Genomic DNA, 12,193 nt, shown 5'->3' on the forward strand with positions numbered 1-12,193 from the left:
TGTGTTAGAATGAATTTGGTCAGAGCAAACAATAATTCCTACACATAGACATATCCACGTTACGTTTCACAAACACTACTTAACATTAATAAAAATGACCATAACACAAGCGAGCTCCGACCACAGAGCTTAGTACTCACCATGAGCGAAGTTCACGTCTGCAACGAAACCATGAAAAAATGTGTGTAAAATGGTGTGTGTGTTGAGTGTAATGTAATATGTGAGTGTATGTGTGTAAAAGAATCCAAAGGAATCCTTCAGTGAAAATCTCAGCAAAAAGCCTCGATCAGTGTTTGTCAAAGACAGCCACGCCAGCAATCAAAAGTGAAGAGTACCAACCAATTAGAGCGTTGTGGAGGCGGGGACTAAACCGGACACACGCAAACAATGAAATAAAGTTTTCAACTGAAGATATGCTATCATTTAAAAAAAAAAGGCACTGTGTGAATCCTTAGAATCACAACAAGAGCTAAACTATTAAATGAAAACATGGTGAAAAGAAATGCGGTAACCTAAACTCAAGGCAAAAGTCAAAAACAAAAGGTCAAACTAAATCTACCAGCCAAAACTACATGTAAAAGCTAAATCTAAGTACAAGTACAAAACAAGTACACAAAGGTTAAACTAAGGTCCAACAAAGGCAAACTAAGGGCAAAATCAACAATAGTGCCGGTGAGCCTAAAAAGAAGGGGGGAAAACGCCATTAACAGAGTTCACACTGCTTATTTGAAAGGTATTAAAGAAAGAACAGTCACAGGCCAACTCACCACAGGATGTTAAAAACTAGTATCAAAACCCCGAACAAGCAATGCTGCACCTGGACAGCCACAGCAAGGACAGAGCAGGAGGCAAAGAGAGGGACAAAAGGTCACAGGTGTCTTATATAACTTGTTCCTGATTAGGAGGAATCCACCTAGGGTAGGGGAGGATTCCCCACCACAGAAGGAAAGAAAAAAGATAGAAAAACACAACACGAAACAACAAGAGTCAGTCACACTAACACTTTGCAGAGAGAGAGAGAGAGAGAGAGAGAGAGAGAGAGAGAGAGAGAGAGAGAGAGAGAGAGAGAGAGAGAGAGAGAGAGAGAGAGAGAGAGAGAGAGAGAGAGAGAGAGAGAGAGAGAGAGAGAGAGAGAGAGAGTTATGTTTACTCTAAGAGTATCATTATATACGTGTATGTTTAGACTGTAGTAGTAACAGTAATAGTAGTATTACCTGCATTAGATGCATCACATGACATGTTCAGACTGTGATAGTTTGTTAAATCATCAGACAGATGAAAAAAAAGGCTCCAGCTTTGCTGCTGTCAGGTGGTGAAATGCTTCAAGGTAACTCAGCCTTCCCACAAAATTGGTTTCACTTTGCAGAGAGATTCTTATTAACCCAATGTTTAGAAAAATCAACACATAACATTGACACCAGCAGCCCTTTGATAAACAGCTATTATGTCCAATGGAGCCTCCATATTCAATCTGTTCTTCACCTGAAAGAAAATATTTCTGATCATGGTATAATTCTTCATCAATCTCCACAAAACACTGTGGAGCTGAAATATATAATATATATAATTTGATCTTTTTGTCCCAGCAACATAGGTGCAAAGCAGATGTCATTCATTTATCATTCTGCTCTCAGGTGTATAACCACAGATGGTTATTATACAAACAGTCAGTTGGCTTTCTCTTCAGAGATCACCACTGGTTTTTCTTTGTTCAGACTCTGTAACAACACTTCTAATTGTTTCAGCTGCAGTTATCAGACCTGCTTTCACAATTATTTCTTATCTCAGGCTGAGAGAGAAACTAAGAATCTTGTAAAAGCTGCAGACACAAGAAGTGAATAATACAAACCTCATTATCCTCTCTGAGGGAGCTGCTGCTTTGTTTTTCCTCCACACACCCTCCACAGTGTATTCCTCTCAAATCATAGCTGTGAAACTGTGTGTGTGTGTGTGTGTGTGTGTGTAGGTGTAGGTGTGTATGTGTGTGTGTGAAGAATGTGCATTAGCATATGATGATATGGAAATAATACTATGTAGACATAATCCTCAATGTTTGCTGCAGGGACCCAGAAAACTCCTCCAGCTTTTTTACAGGGAGCAACTTTGAGGAGGAACTCAAGGAAAATCAAGAAAGAGAAAGAAACATTCCCACAGAAAACAGCAGAACTGAGAATGTCTGATAATCCATCAGTCTGTAATGATGAAATGTGTCCTCACAGAAGTACATGAAGGATGTACAGTATTTCAGAAATCAAGGATTTCCAAGATTTGAGAACCTCTGCTACGCTCTTACTCCTAACAATCACCATCAAAGCCATAAAGACAAGATGTTCCAAAGGTAAAAAGTGAAGCATGAAAACAAAACCTGAGCAGCTCATTAGTTAATTCAATTCAATTTTATTTATATAGCTCCTTCCACAATCAAAATTGTCTCAAAGCGCTTTACAGAGACCCAGAGCCTGACTCCAGAGCAAGCACTTAAGGCGACAGTGGCAAGGAAAAACTCCCTTTTAACAGGAAGAAACCTTGAGCAGAACCTGGCTCAGATGGGGGACCCTCCTGCCGATGGCCGGGCTGGGTGAAAGGAGGAAAAGGAGGAAGATAGGACAGCTAGGAATGGAGGAGAGGGGGAGAAAGACATGCAGCATAATACAGACAATGGACAATATTAGTGGATCAGCATTTACATTACAGTCAGTGAACAGTTATTGGATAATGTGTGCTCAGCAGATTACAGTTATAATAGGAAACAGCACAGAGGCAAAAAGCTGTTATGACTGGTAGTTATTTACATTACAGTCTGCAAAGAATATTAATCCAATATTTATCTGAAGCAGAATGGAACATTAAACGTGTAAGAAATGGATCATTGTGAACAATAAACAGCAGCAGGTGGGTGGAGCCAGGACCACAGAACAGCCTACTAAGGGCTATATCCTTAACTGTAACAGTCTCTATAGAGATAATTGTGACTAACTGTATGTTTAGTCATAATAACTAAAACTGTAACTATAACTAATTATAAGCTTTGTCAAACAAAAAGGTTTTAAGCTTAGTTTTAAAATTACAGAGGGAGTCTGCTTCCCGAACCCAAACTGTCAGTTGGTTCCACAGGAGAGGGGCCTGATACCTAAAGGCTCAGCCTTTAACTATATATATTTACAGCTCAAGTGTAATAATCAGTCATATATTTTCAATCTCCTCAGCTCAACATCCAGTGAACAGCAGATGTGTGGTGCGTTCTGTTTATGAACTGGAGTACAACTATGACATGTGCTCATGTTCACACACACAGTATCAAAGGTTATGTATCTAACCACTGTTCATACACACATTAGTCAACTATAACTGACACAAGATCAAATGTTAGATTGACTTTATGAGTAGTTTCATCATGTTGAGAATATTACAGTCAGTCAAACATCTGGCTAAGTGGGATTAGATGATACCATGGATGTAGCAGGTTGGAATTAGACTGGTGCTAAACAATATGAGCCAATGAACACAAGTGGTTTGTGTTTTGAGTGATTTCATTATTTACTTGTGCCGAGCAAATGAGGACTGATTGGAAACATCCACTCTGAGGAAACATTTCAGTGCAGGCAGAGGTCAAGTTCATCTGATAGGCAGTGAAAACAGAGCTCAGTGAGGTTTGATCTCCAGCAGCTGTGGATGCAGCACAAGCTGAACAAGTTTAATAGACTGGCTTTGTAATGTTTCTGTGCAAATGCATCACAAATGAAGAAACAGTCAGAAGAGTGAATGATGAATGAGGGGATGTTACGCTGCCTTTTCATCGTTACCAGTTACAATAACTGGGTAGAAAAAATCATTGAACTCACTGTGCTGCTCAAAGGCTACTGACAATTACCAGCAACTATTAAGGTGGAATGTTTTCTTGCATGTTACTCAGTGCATGAGTTGATGTTGTGAACCAATCAATACACCTTAAATGTCGATATGACAAATATGACCACTGGATTTATTGGCTCTCTCAAGACTTTAGTAATGATTGTATAATAAATATACAGTAATGAACATAATGGATGTAACTTTCAACTGGATCATGCAAACTGCAGCTGTTCTGCAGTTTTCACTTGGGAAACACCTTTGGTAAACAGGCAAACCTGAGTGATGATGTGTCCTTTTCCCAAAGCTCATTACAGCTCCACTGAATCATCTGCAGATGAACTGTTTGATTTAAAAGCAGAGAAGAAAACTCAGACAGCACAAGTACAAAGCAGGATAATGGATGATTTCTTCATTTATCTTTTTTCAGTGGTGTAAGGATAATAACCTCATCCTCAATGTGGGGGAGACCAAAGAGATGGTTATCGATTTCAGAAGAAGGCCTTCACAGCATCCCCCACTGACCATCAACGGTGCTGCAGTCGAGAGGGTGAGCAGCACCAAGTTCCTGGGGATGCACATCTCTGAGGACTTCTCCTGGTCAACAAACACAACACAGCTGGCCAAGAAAGCTCAAAAACGCCTCTACTTCCTCCTCAAGCTGAGAAGAGCCCATGTCCCACCTCCCGTCATGTGATCTTTATACCGGGTCACTATTGAGAGCATCATGGTGCATCACTGTGTGATATATTTTTTCGGGTAAAGCAATTTGCAATTTTCATATATATATATATATATATATATATATATTTTTTTTTAATGTATTTCTTACACCCTTTACATTTATATTGTAGTAAAGTTTATTTAGCTGGTTTTGTTTAAATTGTTTAATTTATTTATTATTGTACGCACATTGCCGAGAGAGAGAAACAACATTTCGATTCTCCTTTATGTTTGACATATGGTGAAATTGGCAATAAAAAGCCTTTGAATCCTAAATGTGGAGATACTGAAGCCTCCGTAATGTTTGATGCCTGAACAGAGGATATTTTCTTTTTATTTCCCCTCCTGGGTTGACTTTCATGAAGCCTCTCAGCTGGCCTTGTTAGAGGATGACAGAGTGGGTGGAATGCTGAGTTACTGTACCTGTGTGATTACAATGACACTCAGCAGGTGATGATCACTCACAGAGTCAAATAAGTAGCAGGGTGAATGATCCACACAACAGAGACTTGGTCTGAGCTCAGTTCAGGTCTCAGAGGCAAATGCTGGCTCCTGATCCACAGGAATAATCACTAAATATAACTTTGTCACTGTGTTTAAGACGTCACAGGTAAATCTTTGTATTTCTGGCCTTCAACTAAATTTTGGATGTAAGTGGGAAAATGTTCAGCTCATGTTGTGACAGTTGGTCTGTAAAGCTCTGATGATCCAGTGTTTACACTGTGATAAAAGCAGATTTCATTTGGTGCAGTTCATTTCTCTCTGTCTCTGACGATGCTGGGATTGAAAACAACACTTTGCTTATTCTTGGATCAAAGACAAAATAATTGAGGGAGAAGATGAAGAAACAATGTAACTACAGAAAGCAAGAGTTCAACAAAACAGCATCAGCAAACGAAGGTGAGAAACAGGAAACACATCTGTAACCTACACATCTGTCCTCAATGACTCTGCATCAGTTTGTCTCAGGATGGACAATCCTGAGACACCACTCCTCCTGCCATCAGGCATCTCATCTTAAAACAACCCGCTACAGTCAATGTCAGTCTGTTTATATTGAACTGTTTTTATCCCAAAGCTTAACTGAGGCTGCAGAGGCTCATTTTGTGTTGAGACGTACTCACATGTTCATTCAGAATCATTCATCAGGCTGGTGAAGTTGTGCCAATGACAGCAACAATCAAATAAATATCTACTGAAGTGAGCTGCAGATAGAGACATACTTGTCCTTCAGCTTTACATCGGTCTGTGGACAGTAAACAGGCGTCTTTTGGATGTGGATCAGCACCATGGACAGAGACAGTGCAGCACCAGAGCACAGACATGGTTTCACTCTGATGGTTTCACTAAAGACACTGTTTTAATCACACGAGTGAAACCACAAGAACAAAGTGGTTGTATCTCCAAACACAGCTGATATTTTGGTTCATGTATGTGCAGCAGAAAAAGAGCAAACAGCTAAAGACAGAGTTAGAACTGAGCAGGCTGATGTGTGTAGAGTTGTGTGTTCAACTTGCTGCAACAAGTTTTCATTCAAAATATGTTATTTCACTGAGAAGGAATTTTCTCTTCCACAACAACAGATGTGAGGCTGTTGATGGGTTTTGTGTTTCATGAGTTTGTTGAGTTTGTTTCTCATCACGCAGCTTTATAATATATTATGGATGTTTTGCACCTTATTGTAATTCAAAGGCAAGACACACAAGATGCATAAAGAATAAGGAAGAATACTTTGATTAAACAACAGACAGGCTGGTTCTGTTAGAGTAAAATGTCAGTGGATATAATTTGCTTCAGTCGTCTCCTCTCTGCTGAGATCTGGGGACACAGAGACAAAGTTCGAGCAGAGTCTATTAATGCAGTAATATGAGCAGTGAGTCAGTCAGTCACACATGTTGTGAACAAACCCCCAGGTTAACATTACTGTCTAAAGCAGTTCTGTTATAGTTCTGTTACTGTTACTGTTACAGTCACTATCAGACGTGAACAAAAAACATTCATTCATTCATTCACAATCATTTCATGTCTCAGACCTGATCACACTCTCATCTTATTAACAAGCTCTGTTTGCCTCCTCACCCTTTTCTATATTTCCCAGAGGCAGAATGACATGTTGGTAATATTCTAAAGAGCTGATGGAAATAAAAACCACAGTAAATACAATGAATCAAACACTTTGTCTTTAAAAGTGTCACTAAGTGTTGAGCATTGTTTTAGTGTCCTTTTGTTTTATCTGCACCAATGTTACAAAATGAATGATGAGACTAAAGCAGCCAATAGAATTTACAGCACAGAGAAACAACAGGACACAGGCCAATAAAAAGACAATAGAAGTTTAAACAAGTGAATAAATAAAACAATATGACATATTACTGCTACTACTACTACTACTAATAATAATAATAATAATAACAATCAAAACATTGTTGCTGTTATTACAACTCATGCTTCAGGAGCTTTAAGTTCACATCTGCCTGAAGGTGGTGATTTAACTCAAACAGCCACATCAGCACAAATTAATGAACATTATTCTGTAAAAACACCAAACAGTTCTTCACTTCAAGAAAACAATGGAATCAAATCAAAAGAGTGAACAACATGAATGTGAAACAGTGAACACATCATGTCTAATTTCTTTGCTTATGTCAGCGTTTCTTCAGAATGAGCCATGGATGGTTTCACTTCACCTCTCTAACATCTGATCTGGTAGAAGGAGCAGAAAGCAGCAGCCATGTGGTCTTCAGCCTGCTCTAATGTTTGAGATGCTCATTACTACACTTTATCCATGTAAAAGCAACAACACACTGATTAACAGCTAAGAACATGTCTGTCACTTTTTACTTAGAGAAAAGGAGCAAGAAATGAAGGAGCAGGTGTTAGAAGAAGAGAAACATAAGAGGGAGACGATGAACAATCACTGTTACTGACATTAACATTAACAGACGTCTGTAAGTGCAAAGAAAAAAAACTGCTCTCACTACTTTAACAGAAATGCAGTCTTTATAGTTACTACACTAATTATTGTATCTCATCTGTGCACAGAAAACAATTCATCAATGATGCATGATTTTGAAGATTTATTATTGAATTTTTAAATGACAGTTTACCATCTGTTTTCTGTTTTAGCTCAATATAAATGAGACATTTATGATTACAAATCAATTCAGGATCAGCTTTAGGAGAACATGGGGAGATATGAGAGGACAGGACCAAGGTCTGGGCACTGAGGGGGACACACACTGTCCCTCTGACTGACCAAGAGAACAAACACTGATCTCAGTGTCCCAAAGTTCACATCATATGAGGATGTGGTCTTCATTTAAACTGCAGGATACTGGTCTGCGTTTGATTCAGTTCATTTTTTAGGCCCATTCTGCAAAACTCAGAGGAAACGTGAGTCCAAACAGCAAATACACTCCCCCAGGGACAGAGTGAGAGGTAAACGTCAATCTCATTTCTATTATCAGGTGATTAAATGATCATTTTCTCCATTATGAGCAGTCATCAGCTCAACATCTGCTGCTTCAACAGCACAGTGTCAGGTGTTTTACCTGTCACAGGTGAAGCAGCTGCTGTGACATCAACAATAAATGCTTGACAAAGAGGATATTTGTGTTTCCCAACATTTCTGAATTTTCAGTAACAGTGTCATTATTCTGTGAAGTTCCACATTAATATCTGTTCTTGAGGAACTTGTATTTGGAGGTTTTAGTGAGGGAAATGTCTCATTGTGGACTGGGGGGAACAATCATTTCTGCCAGCAGCGAGAAGACAAACACTCATCAAGTCCTTCATCCCTACAGCTCTGAAGAATCCATCAGTACCATGACTCACGACTGTTACTCACCTAAAAATGACATTTTCACTGTGCGTCTCTGAGCTCAATATTCAGCTGCTGAATATTGTGGTGTCAGTTTTTGTGCAATGTAAGAATCCATCTATGCTTCACCCCTCCTCACCCTTCTGTGCTTCACCCATCTGTGTGTACTTCAATGAGGGAAATTCCATTGGTGGTTGCCCTTGCAGCACTTGTTGCTGCCTTGTGTGCCTCTGCCTGCTATTGCTGCATCACAAGGGATAATCACTCATGCTTTGCATGCATGTGTTGGGAGCTTTAGAGGCACTGGAAAGTATTTTTAAAAACCCAATGGAAAGAAGCCCAGATTCCATTAAAAAACAAAGTGTGGTTAGAGCGTGGTTGTTAGGAGGGTGTTGTGGTACACGTGAGAAAAAACTCCATTAGACATCAGGCCTGCAAAATACCAGGAAAAAAAAAAAAAGATAGATGAACACCAATCAAATGGAGGGAATTAGAAAGGGATATACGCAGTTACACCCAGACCTGTCCTTGAACCTGGTCAACAGTCTGCCACTGGTCATGTGTAAAGGCCACGTGCTGTACTTTTTTGATGTAAGATGGGAAGGGCTAAATTTTAGACATGAGTAGAATCATGCAAAAAATAACTAATGAAAGGGAAAAAGGGATGTGGTCAGACCCTTGGTCTGTAACACACCTACAATTTACAATATAAAAAGTGATGCACAGATGGTAAATCTCAGTCGTCTCCGTGGGGCAGCTTGGGCTTTTGAATTCTGTATTGAAGAATAAAGCTCTATGGATTCAACTTCTCTGGTCTCCAGTGCTTAAGATGTGCCTCTTTGAAAAGAAGAGTTGAACACTTGAACGAAGAGTTAAAGAGTAAGGTGTGGGGACTCGGCCAGACTTGGATTCAGCTTCAACTGGCCCTTAGCTGGGTCTACAGCCTGGCCTGAAAAATCCACATCAAAAGGAAACAGCAAAGGACGACAAAGGACTGAGCTTTATCCACCTGCCCACATCAAACATTATCATTAACAGGAGTCTTAACACTGGAAGCAATAGCAGAAAATGTTTGGTTTGCACTGGCAGTAACATCACACACCTCTTATACAGATTGGAAATGATCAGTAAACCATGAGATCAGGCTGAGATCTCAAAGTACAAACTATAAACACAAACCATAATGTCTGGTAGACAAGTTGAGCAACCATAAGAAGTGATGTGGACTTTCCTGTAGTTTCCTCTTGTCCTTGTAACAGCAGTAGCTCCTCCCTTCCTTGTCAATAATTGTGCAGAAATATCTGAGTGCTTCTTTCTTCCTAAATCATGAGCAAGTCCTGTCCTGTCCAACTGTTTCTGCTCCTGTTTGACTTCTGAACTTGTCTCTGGCTGTGTGTCCACTTACTGCAGCCTGTGACATCAGACTGTAGAATGTTGATACATCAAAGGCATCAAAGGACAAACACACTCACACACACACACATGCTGGTACTTATGTTGACCTTCTCTCAAACACTAATGGTCCAAGATCTCAGGAGATTGCTGAAAAGCAATGAATTGCCGACATGCTACCATACATATGCCATCGTAAAGCCCCGCCCACAGGTGAGAGCACAAACTGCATCAGCCAATCATCATTCCACTCACTTTCCTCTGACCCTTCTCTGAAATTCCCAGTGGGTGAACTTTGAATTTCCTGAATTATTTTACTGATTGTGAGAATGATTTCAGCATCCAACAATACAAAATCACATTAGTTCTCACTCTTTGTACTAAATTCTGTCCCTTTTTTACATTACCAATTCATTAAACATACAAAATTACATAGCTAAATCTCATGTAACAACCCAGAATCATACACAAAAGAAAATAGTGGACCAAAACTGTCCAGCAATGTTGTCAGGAACAATAGCTCAACAGGTTGCAAGAGTGAGTGGAACATCAAAGACTGTGAGTTTAATCCCAGGGGATGTGTTACTTTCTTTATTACCACGCACTCCAAATTATGATACATACAAATACTATTTTTTTTCTTTATGTACTATGTGAACACTTGATTTATTTTTTCTCTGTCTACAACCAAGCATATGACTTTTAATGCATGAATAGTAAAAATAGTAAAATTGGTAAGAATGACACATTTCTTACTTGCTAAGAAAAGCTTGTTTTGTTTCCACACATCACGCTCACAGTATAATATAATACAAACTTTAAACATGATGCAATGTTTTATACTAACATGAATGAACTCTCTTTACCTAAATTCTCTGCCTTACAACAACATTGCTGACATCTTGGATCACATCCCTGAGTTAAACAGAATCAGATGCATATCACCTCTTTTACAGCTCTCAGTCCATCCATACAAAGCAACCATCTGGATTACTTTCATTTCCATTTGTATAACTTTGCCCATCCCTGACAAACAGCTCAACTACACACTGAAAAGACCTGACTGATCACACCTGGCTGAACTGTCCCTATCACTGAGCTACCTCAGTTCACATTTATATCACCTCTTGATCAAATGACAATACACCCACACATAAGACACTGAACAGCTACAAATTAATTTTTTTCATACATTCATAACCACAGAAAATGAGCTCTTACACACAAAAAAAACAACTATGTTTCAGTAATTGAGAATATGAGCACAAACTGCCCTGTGAAGCAGAAAGGGCAATAGCTCAACAGGTTGCACGCATGAGCAGAAAGTCAAAGACTGTGAGTTCAAAGCCAAGGTAATGCCTTATGTTCTTTATGACCATGCACTCCATGTTATCATACATTATTACTATTTATTCTAGTTATCACTAGTTATTCCAAACATAATAATTTTATGCTTTATGTACTACAGTCAAGCCCGAAATTATTCATAACCCTGGCAAATTTTGACTTAAAGTTACTTTTAAATGTAAATCAAAGCTGAGAAATATTTTTTTTCCACAATGATGCCTCTTGTACATCGTCTTATTATCTTCTGGGAGACACCTGTGTCACTTCCAATCAAGAAAACACTTGCTGGTTGAATAAAAGTAACTTTAAGTCAAAATTTTCCAGGGGTATGAATAATTTTGGGCTTGACTGTAAATGGACACTTGGTATATTTTTTTCTCTGTCTACAACCAAGCATATGACTTTTATTGATACATACTCTGTAATACAGGTTGCCATACTCATCCGCTTAACATTAATGGGAAACAACATGTTTCTTTCATAAACCACATATGGTGAAACTCACTCATACTCTCACATACCAAAGACTGCCTGACTTAACTTTAACCTACCTTCACAATGCAGCCCTGAGAAGAAAAATGTCACATTGTACATTGATGCTTTGTGCATAAAAATATGTGATTAAAAGAGTGTCTGCTCTGTCCACAAACATGTGGACGCACTCCTAACACAACTCAGTCAACCTATTGTCTATGCAGTTTGAATACTTGCCAGATAAAATACACATCTCTACATGTAAATTCACTCACACAAACACTTCATCTTTACACAAGATAACCACCTACCTGTAACTTTCACTTATTCAAATACATTCTCAACAGACCCTGACCTGACCCATTTCCTCTCACATTCTCTACTCTGACCAAACTCTGCATTTTCACACACTAAAAACAAACACCATGAAGGGGAGGAGCCACTCCATGTTTAAAATCAAATCATTCCATTATTTGATGATCTCTACCTGTTAAACCATCCAAAGCAGCTCTGCAGTGTTTCCATCTGTGTTCATGTTGCTGTTTGAGGGTTAAGACTTGGTTTCAGGGTTAGAATTGGGTTTTGGTT

This window comes from Toxotes jaculatrix, chromosome 16, assembly GCF_017976425.1.
Source record: "Toxotes jaculatrix isolate fToxJac2 chromosome 16, fToxJac2.pri, whole genome shotgun sequence".
In the NCBI taxonomy this organism is placed as follows: Eukaryota; Metazoa; Chordata; class Actinopteri; family Toxotidae; genus Toxotes; species Toxotes jaculatrix.